Source organism: Phoenix dactylifera, chromosome 6 (assembly GCF_051530095.1).
Source record: "Phoenix dactylifera cultivar Ajwa chromosome 6, Ajwa_hap1_PhDact_Kaust_v1.1, whole genome shotgun sequence".
Lineage (NCBI taxonomy): Eukaryota > Viridiplantae > Streptophyta > Magnoliopsida > Arecales > Arecaceae > Phoenix > Phoenix dactylifera.
The window spans coordinates 21,143,919-21,154,229 of record NC_143195.1 but is presented as its reverse complement, the minus strand read 5'-3'; the positions used below and the strand labels follow the sequence as shown (position 1 = coordinate 21,154,229).

Genomic DNA, 10,311 nt, shown 5'->3' with positions numbered 1-10,311 from the left:
GAGACATGTAAATAAGTGTTAGCCCTCCTCCATCCTGTTCCAGGTGCGCCGAGGAACTCAGTTGGCAGGCAAGGGATAACAAGTTCTAGTAGCACTGGAAGATTCATGTACGGGCATGACATTGTCATTGAATCGACCGAAAGAATAATGACCTAGAGGAAGGATAGAGAGTAGCGTGGCTTCAGATATCTAGTTCTTCAAGAACATTCACCACCATCACATTCAAAGAAGATGGATCCAAATAGGAATGTAGTACGGGACTATAGTATAAAGGTTGTAACACTAAACTAAGATAAGGATGTTGCATTGAGCTATGATAAGGGGTGTAGTGTGAAGCTACATTAGAAGAACTATGTTATACCAACTAATAGGATAAAAGATAAAGGTAAATGTAAAGATAAGATAAATGAACTGGATTGATTGATTGTCGAAGAGTCCTCTTATAGATTACAATTCCACTTATTTGTACTAATACATAATAATTATCCACATATATGATAACTATTCACTCTACCTGTTACTTTTCATATTTGTTCTCCACTTTTGATGGTTCCAATAACTACTATCAACTATCTCCCCACTACATATAAGCATGATCGTTTTGCATGTACCAAGCCGATAGCCATGCCTCATTAGCCTTAACTTATCTTTATTCTTATGTAGCTTGTATTCGCTATCTTCCTTCGTGCAGCCTATAAACTAATCTCCTATTCTTAATAATCTGAGATTGGTATCTTTGAAAGGAACCCTTGCTGCATGCATTTATTTTCAAAAATTACAGCGGAAGCATTTAAAAATTAAACTATTTAATTTTCATGCATGCTAGAGATCAGATCTCTACAACAAAAATAAGAACCATGATTTAAATATTTATGTAAAGCATGAAACAATAATTGTATGTCTAACATACAATTCTGAAATTTCAGCAACCATGTTTAAGATCTAATCTTAACTTTAATGAGATCAATTCTCATGCCTGATTTCTTGGAGATTTTGGATGACTCCCTGATCACGCTTTGCAGCCGCACACGCGTCCAGCCTCTATAGATTGTCCATGTGAAGCCCTAGATAGATCGTCTTTTGCAGGAGAGCTAGCTTGCGCAGGAACGCTGTAATGGCTGAAGCTTTCTCCTTCTAAATACTCAACCTTTGATTGTTATTCAAGGAGATGGAGGATAGACGTGAGGAAGAAGGAGGAAAAGGGATGACGGCCCTCAGAGAATTTTTTCAAAATTTTTTAAAACCTCTAAATATTGTATATATGGAACCCTAGGTGTGGGGGTCTTTTTATAGCCAAAAGACCCCCCCACGCCTCACACCTAATTTAGCCAATTAATTTAGCTGATAAAATCTCTAAAAAATTCTGATGATTCGGCAACTAAGAGGAGATAAATATATCTAAATTTTGTGCATTTTTAATTCCTAAAATATAGGAATCATGTGCCCAAAATTCAGCCGCAGACCACCCTATTTCATGTGCCATGCAATCCCTATAAATTAGGAATTTCATCTTTATCTTTTTAGGAAGATTTGAGGTGTCATTTTTATAGAAAATATAACCCCACGCCTCCTCTCTTCTCACGCCAATTTTTGGCCAAAAATAAAGAGGATAGGTGTGGAAAATTTTGGGGATAAATCAAGATATCATTCTTCTCCAAGAAAGATAATGTAGGTTCCTAAAATTTAGAAATTTTTCTTCTTATCCAATTCTGGTTATTTGGACTCATAATCCTCATCAAATAAAGAATTCTAATTGACTCGGATCAGGCCTAATCCAATTTGGCCAAGTTCTATCAATTTGGTCAAGCCCAATCTACTTGGATCGAATCCAAGCCAATTAGGTCAAACCCTAATGTAGCCCAAATTGAATCTTATTCAATTTGGCTCAACGTAAGCCCAAAAATTCAATCAAATTAAGTTCATTAGCAATCTAATTGCTAATTAATCCTTCAATAATTCAATAATTATTTTACTGCAATCTTTGCTTAGGATAATTTGTCAATCGAATTGACCAATGTACCCCTGGATGATTCTTAATTATCTGTCAACCATTTGATCAACCTAGAAAATTCTATGCATGTGACCCCATAGGTTCGAACCTAAGTTGGTAGCACAAGAACAACTTCTTGTACTAATCGAAATGACTATCTAGCAATGGTACCGGATATCCGGATAGGCCGAATGATTGCTGTTGCTGGTGGTCCAAACCGAGAACGATTGGCACAGCGGTGTGAACGGGATTCCGTCTGAGCTGCCTTGGTTGATGTTGATTGTGCTCCACCTTCCACCGGGAAACCTGCAAGCAAGCCTCGCACCACCACTGGGGTAGTGGGGGCCCTCCGACGATCAAGTCAGAGGAGATTGGAGGAGAAGGAGAGATAATTGCAGGTAGTAGGAGAATGCTCTGGAAGTTCTTGCTTACCTCCCCCCTTCTCCCCCCCGCAGCATATATACCAGGCTGGGGGGTCCTTCAGGGGGGTTGGTCATCGTGTGGCACGATGGAGTTGCCACTGACATGGCCGTTACAGGGCGTCGTGGGGCAGCGCTGGGTACAGCCGTGACAGGGTATAGTGGAGCTCCGCCTTGTACGGCTGTTATAGGAGATCGTGGAGCAGCGCCGGATACGACCGTTGCAGGGACAGAGGGTCGTGGCGTGCTTCAGGGGAACAGCCTGTCGTTGTCGAGAGGTTGCCGACTCGGGATCGGATTGCTGGATCAAGGGGCAGCCGACTCGGGGTCGGGCTGCGAAGCCGGAGATATCCGACTCGGGGTCGGATTGCTGGATCAAGGGGCAGCCGACTCGGGGTCGGGCTGCGAAGCCGAAGATATCCGACTCGGGGTCGGGTTACTGGATCAAGGGGCAGCTGTAGTCTTCTTGGGCGCGCGTGTCGGTCACGTGGGGCATGGTGGCTGAGTTCCCCCGTAACAGTAGCCCCCCACTTCCGAGCCTGGAACCAGGAGGGGAACGGGTGAAGGAAGTGATGCTTCGAGATTGCCGCCATTCCTCGGAGAGGCGCGCGCGCTTCGAGCTCCCAGTCTTCTTTATGGCGTATGGCGGTTGTTGCTGACCTGGCAGTCTGAGGATTTCGGCGGACATCCTTCCTTAATGGCGTCGATTCGCCTTTGGGGCGCGAGCGACCCTTCGGCAGCCAGGCATCCTCTGGCGTTACCGGGGCGTCACCCACCTTTCCGCCTATTTAACCGGGGGTCCTCCTCCGTCCGCCTTTCTCCTTACAGACATCTTCGAGTTTCTCCTTTGCGCTGCCGTCATCGCCGTCGGACTGTTCGCTTGCTCCTCCTTTGACGCTCTCGGAGCTGTTCTTCCTTCTCTTCCGGTGAGTTGCTCCATTCTTTAATTTAGGGCTCTCCATACTCTCCTTTTGTATTAGTGTACTCCAGTCGTTCCGGTCTTTTTTCCCTTTTCGACCCTGTCCTGACCGTAGATTCACTGGCCATTAGGGATGGGCGAAGTGAGAGCAGACCGCATTAAGTCGGAGTTGGCCGCCGAAGACCTAGATAGGTTCGTGGCTCGATACCACCTTCCCGAGGCCTGCAATGTTACACTCCCGGGGCCTGAGGAGAGGATGTCCCATCCTCCTCCAGGGAAGGTTGCCATCAATGAGGGCATTCTTCAGGCCGGGTTCCGCTTTCCCCCCTCGGACTTAGTCGTTCAGGTACTTCGGGGTTTAAGAGTGGCGCCGACGCAGCTGGTGCCGAACTCATGGCGCGCCCTGACAGCCTTTCAGGTTCTCTGCCGCATGCACGAGGTTCCCGCCACCCTGAATGTCTTTTGGGAATGCTACGGCCTGAGTGGCCACCCCCAGGATAAAGGGTGGTGGTGCTTTGCGGCGCGGCGAGGGTGCGGCCTCGTCAAGGAGGCTCCCACCTCCATTCACGGCTGGAAGGAGCGCTTCTTTTTCGTTGACGCAGATCCCTCTTGGGGAATCAGGGCAACCTGGGAGACGCCGATGAAGTCCCCGATTGGCCTATCGAGGTTGTCGAGGGAGGAATTCGACGGCGTCGCCGTCTTGAAGGAGTTGGTTGCCGAGGGTCGGCTCCCCCCGGTGTGTCGCCTTATTTCCGAGGATACCTTGGTGAACGTCGGTCTGAGCTCGGTCCCCACTGACCGTGAGCCCGCCACCATTTCTTTTTTATCTCTTTTCTCCTCTTTCGTTTCGTTCTTTCCTTCAGTTTCTCAACCTCCGACCACCTCATCCTTTTTGCAGAGATCGACGACGTCATGCGGTCGGACAAGGCAACGGCTGTTGGTAGGTGATAGTCCCTAGACTCTACCACAAGTGCATGGGTCATGACAAGTAGAATAGGGCAAAAAGAGTATCGTTTCCACAAGGAGGCGATTCAAGTACCAATTTATAAATTTCCTATATTATTTAGACAACCCCAAATTGATGTGACTGACTGCAATTTCTTGACCTGAAAAATCAAATGTGAAAGGTTCCTAGGGCTTGGATTTCATCAATTGAATTCCTTCAATGAATTTAAATCTGATTGTTAATATTCTGCTAATTACAATGACCGAATCCCTTTTTTTTATGTGATATCCTCTTTCAAGGTATAACACCTATACCTATATTAATCCTATGTCTACTTTCGTGATCATAGAAATTAATATAAATTCATTATGATCTGTGAAATTCTTGATTGTAGGTCACAAGGGTGTGCATTTATTTCTAAACTACACCACCAATGTTTGATAAATTCACCAACTAATATCGAACTTCAACTTTCGTTACTTCATTCAACATCTTAAGCATGCAATTCATGGCCAGTAAATTGCAAGAATGAAAACCGAAATCATCAAATTGCAATTAACAAAAGATATTCAATACAACCATACTCAATTCATATCAAAAATTCAATGACTACGTCCTAGCCCTAGGATAAGAAAACTAGCAAATCATAACTAATAAATCAATCCAATTATTTCTCAAACATAAATTCGCATTCAACATTCTTAAAAACAATTCAGCAAATAAAAAATAAAAAAATATATATATATGAGAAAGGAAAAGAACTCTGTATTTGCAAAAATCCTCCGTTCCGTTCTTTCTCCCAGAATTCCAGCTTTTTCTTCCTCTCGGAATTTCTAGCTTTTCCTCCTCTCGGAATTTCAGATTCTCTGCTTCTTCTTTTTTTTTTATCTGCTTCTCCTCCTCTTCGTATCTGCTAGCTCTCCTTCTCTTTTTCGGAATTTCCTTTTTTTGAATTTTAAAACAGATTTCCTCCCTATCTGCTAGCTGAAATCCCGAAATTCTAGGCTGATTTTTAGACTCGACTCCCAGCTGGATTTAGAGCACCAAAATGATATACTTTGGAGTTGGACCCTTCACGAAAGTTTTAGATATAGTTCTCAGCTTTCCAACGCATCTGGGTTTGCATTATTCTGACTTATATAACTCCAGATACAAGCTGAAAACCGAAACAGGGTCTGGGCCGCAGTAAAATTCTGGACAGATTCGGACTTCTCCGTTTCGGCTAAGTTTTGGACTTTAAAACGGCAGAACTTGGTTTTGTGATCTTCATAAAAGTTTTAGATCTCCATCTTATCTTTCCAGCAAGCTAAACAACATCTAAAACGGAGGTCTGTAGCTCTAGTTAGAACCCAAAAACCGAACAGTGTTCTGGGTTGACTAGACCAGCCCAATTTCAACCAATTCAATAATTAAACACCTGCAAAATACCAAGAATTTTCAAGAATTAAATAAATATAAAAGACACCTAAATTCTAGACAAATGAGCTAAGAACATACAAAACACTCTAAAACAAAATAATTAAGACTAAGAAAATGTGTGAAATAAATTCCCACGTCAAATACCCCCAAACTTGAATGTTTGCTTGTCCTCAAGCAAAAGAAAAACCATAAAAACAAAGGACAATAACCATAGTCAGGCTCAACTCATCACACATGCTCACATATTGTCTAGTATCTTGATACATGGTCGGCCAATAAAAACCAGATTGCCATACCTTTGCAACTGTCTTAGAGGTACTGAAATGTCCACCACACTCCAAGGAATGGCAATGGTCAAGTATATCCTCCATCTCATCTTGGGGCACACATCTTCTAATCATCCCATCTGCACAGTGTTTATAGAGTAGCGGTTCTTCCCAAAAATAATGCTTCACATCCCACAAAAACTTTTTCTTCTGATGATAGCTCAAATCAGGGGGAACAATGCCACTCACCAAATAGTTCACCAAATCAGCATACCAGGGGATGACTGAAACTGCCAACAACTGCTCATCTGGAAAGCTTTCATTAATGGGCACCTCATCTGCTCTTGACTGCCCCTCTAATCTAGACAAGTGATCTGCCACCACATTCTCCATGCCTCTCTTGTCTCGAATCTCAAGATCAAATTCTTGAAGCAACAGCACCCACCGAATCAAGCGCGGTTTGGCATCTTTCTTTTTCAGCAAGTACTTGATTGCTGAATGGTCCGTATATACGATTACCTTGGAACCTACAAGATAAGATCGAAACTTGTCAAAAGCAAACACAACAGCAAGCAATTCTTTTTCAGTAGTTGCATAATTCAACTGTGCATTATTTAAAACTCTACTAGCATAATATATAACATGCAACTTCCTGTCTTTTCTCTGGCCGAGAACAGCACCCAGAGCGAAATCACTAGCATCACACATTAGCTCAAAAGGCAAACTCCAATCTGGGGCTGCCATAATTGGTGCTGACACCAACTCTTGCTTCAACCTGTTAAAAGCATTCAAGCAGTCCTTATCAAAATCAAACACAACATCCTTATTCAACAGATTACAAAGAGGTTTAGAAATTTTAGAGAAATCCTTAATAAAACGCCGGTAAAATCCTGTGTGACCAAGAAAACTTCTAACTCCCTTAACATTTGTAGGTGGTGGCAATTTTTCAATAATTTCTATTTTTGCTCGGTCCACTTCAAGGCCTCTTGCTGAAATTTTGTGGCCTAAAACAATACCTTCCTGCACCATAAAATGACATTTCTCCCAATTCAAGACCAAATTGGTCTCCTCACAGCGCTGCAAAACTCGAGATAAGTTATCTAAACAACTATCAAAAGAAGATCCAAAAACAGAAAAATCATCCATGAAAACCTCCATGATCTTTTCAACAAAATCAGAGAAAATAGCCATCATGCAACGTTGGAATGTAGCAGGTGCATTACACAAACCAAAAGGCATCCTACGGAATGCAAAAGTACCATAAGGACAAGTGAAGGTGGTCTTTTCTTGATCTTCGGGGGATATAGAAATCTGGTTATACCCTGAATAACCATCTAAAAAACAGTAATATGCATACCCAGCAAGTCTCTCAAGCACCTGATCAAGAAAAGGTAAAGAAAAATGATCCTTACGGGTAACACTATTAAGTTTCCTATAATCTATGCAGACTCTCCACCCAGTTACTGTCCTAGTGGGAATTAATTCATTATTTTCATTATGCACCACAGTCATCCCACCCTTTTTAGGTACTACCTGCACTGGACTAATCCATAAACTATCAGATATAGGATAAATAATCCCTGCATCTAACCATTTAAGAACTTCAGCCCTAACTACTTCTTTCATGTTCGGATTTAACCGTCTCTGATTTTCAACAATAGGTTTATGGTTATCCTCCATTAAAATTCTATGCATACACAATGAAGGGCTAATTCCTCTAAGGTCTGATATAGTCCATCCTATGGCTTTTTTTCTCAATCTCAAAATACGTATCAATTTGTCAAGTTGCTCATCAGACAAAGAAACACTCACAATCACAGGCAAAGTATTATTCTCACCTAAAAATGCATACATGAGATGTGAGGGTAATGGCTTCAACTCCAGAACTGGTGCTTGCACATTAGAAGGGGGAGGGGGTGGCTTACCTTTGCCGATATCCTCAAAATAAATACCTCTCTTCTTTGGCTTAGGACATGTAGCCTCTAATGCACACGCCACTTTAGCAATCTCTAGATTATCATCTTTACTTGTCCCTGCACTCACTAAACAAGTCTCAAGAGGTTCTTTAGTATTTTCAGCCTTAAAAAACTCTCTGGTCGACTCATCTACAACATCAACTCGAAAAACATGATCAGTAAAAGAAGGATATTTAGTAGCTTCAAATAAATTAAACTCTACCTCTTCTTCACCAACCTTCAAAGTCAACCTACCATTCTTAACATCTATGATAGCTCCAGCTGTGGCTAGAAAGGGCCGGCCTAAAATGATAGGGATCTCGGTGTCTTCTTCCATCTCCAAAACAATAAAATCAACTGGAATGATAAACTTCTTTACCTTGATCAGCACATTCTCAAGAATACCTAAAGGATATTTGACCGATCGATCAGCTAGCTGCAAAGAGATGGTAGTAGGCTTTAACTCCTTCAATCCAAGCTTCCTAGATACAGATAAAGGCATTAGTGAAACACTAGCACCTAAATCACACAAAGCTCTAGAAAAATCAACATCACCTATAGTACAAGGAATAGAAAAACTCCCTGGATCTCTTAGCTTTGGTGGAAGCTTATTCTGGATAATGGCACTGCATTCCTCCGTCAAGGCAATGGTCTCGAAATCTTCCAATTTCCTCTTCTTAGACATGATCTCCTTTAAAAATTTTGTATATGCAGGAATTTGTGCTAAGGCGTCTGCAAAAGGAATATTAATGTGAAGCTGCCTAAACACTTTCAAAAATTTCTCAAACTGTTGATCAATTTTATTCTGCTTAAGCCTTTGAGGAAAAGGAATGGGAGGAACATAAGGTTCGACTGGTGGTAGTGGGGATGGTGTCTTGGCTAGGTCCTCAACTTCTTCACTGACCTTCTTGTTCACCTCTTCATAGTCTACTTTATCACCAACTATAGTCTCACCACTTACCTGACCAAGTTGCTTACCACTTCTCAAGGTGACTGCCTTGCAATGCTCCTTCGGATTGACCTCTGTCTTACTAGGCAAATTACCCTGTCCACGAGAATTGATGGAATTGGCTAACTGCCCCAATTGAATCTCCACATTTCTATTGGAACTCGCCAACTGGTCAACCTTTGCTTCCAGTCTCTCAAATCTCTCTGAACTGGCATTGGCTAACTTCTCAATAGCTATCTCCCAAGACTGTTTACTTTCTGGTTGGGATGGTTTTGGTTGGAAACCAGGAGGATGGAGAGGTCTAGAACTGCTACCTTGGTTACCTTGATCTTTCCATGAAAAGTTAGGATGATTCCTCCATCCTGGGTTGTATGTGTTGGAATAAGGGTTGTTCTGCTGTTGCTGCCTGTTATAATTAGACACAAATTGAACCTGCATACAATCAGAACTCATGTGAGCTCCTCCACAGCAATCACAACTCAATACAGGACTAGAAACGGAATTCACATTACCCAGCTTACCGAACATTTTTACTAGAGAATCAACCTTGGCATTCAACATGTTTATGCCATCTACATCATACATACCTGGAACTTTCTTAGGCATACATCTTTCATTAGACCACTGATAATTGTTAGAGGCCATTTCTTCTAACAACTCATATGCCTCTTCTGTTGACTTACTCATTAAAGTACCTCCTGCAGCTGCATCTATAGTAATTCTGACTGAATGTGTTAATCCATTATAGAAAGTCTGTACAATCAGCCAATCAGGAAGACCATGATGTGGACACTTCCTCTGCAAATCCTTAAACCTCTCCCAGGCTTCATACAAAGATTCACCATCAAACTGAGCAAAACTGGTAATATCATTTCTAAGTTTGGCAGTCTTACCTGGGGGAAAATACTTACTCAGAAAAGCTTGTGACAAGGCATTCCAGGTGGTGAAAGAGTTAGGCGCTTTGGAATTCAACCAGGCCTTGGCTTTATCCTTTAGAGAAAATGGAAAAAGTCGGAGTCGAATAGCATCATCACTAACTCCATTCATCTTGATTGTATCACAAATCTCCAAGAAATTGGCAAGGTGTGCATGTGGATCCTCAGAAGGTCCTCCACCAAACTGCTCCTGCTGCACCATCTGGATGAGACCAGGCTTAATCTCAAAATTATTAGCATTGACTGTAGGTCTCACAATACTGGGTTGAGCACCATTGACATTCGGCACTGCATAGTCACTCAACAACCTTTTATTCTGGTTATCTTGATTATCTGCCATGGCCACTGCTTGTTTTTGCTTTAGCTCTAATCTTTGTTGTTTCCTTAATGCTCGTAGGGTTCTCTCAATTTCTGGATCAAAAGGCTCAATTAGCTCACAGTTTCGTGGCATACACTAAATATAGAAAACGTAAATTAACAAAAAGAACAAAACAGTCTAAATTAATGCAGAAA

The 10,311-nt window shown here is 42.1% G+C and overlaps 1 non-coding gene across 1 annotated transcript; it reads left to right on the top strand.

Moving 5' to 3' along the window:
• Positions 1-9,638: 9,638 nt before the first annotated feature.
• LOC149753343 (small nucleolar RNA R71) lies at positions 9,639-9,745 on the top strand. Its single transcript, XR_016395826.1, has one exon. It is a non-coding gene; the product is annotated as a small nucleolar RNA R71 (small nucleolar RNA).
• The last annotated feature ends 566 nt before the right edge of the window (positions 9,746-10,311 follow it).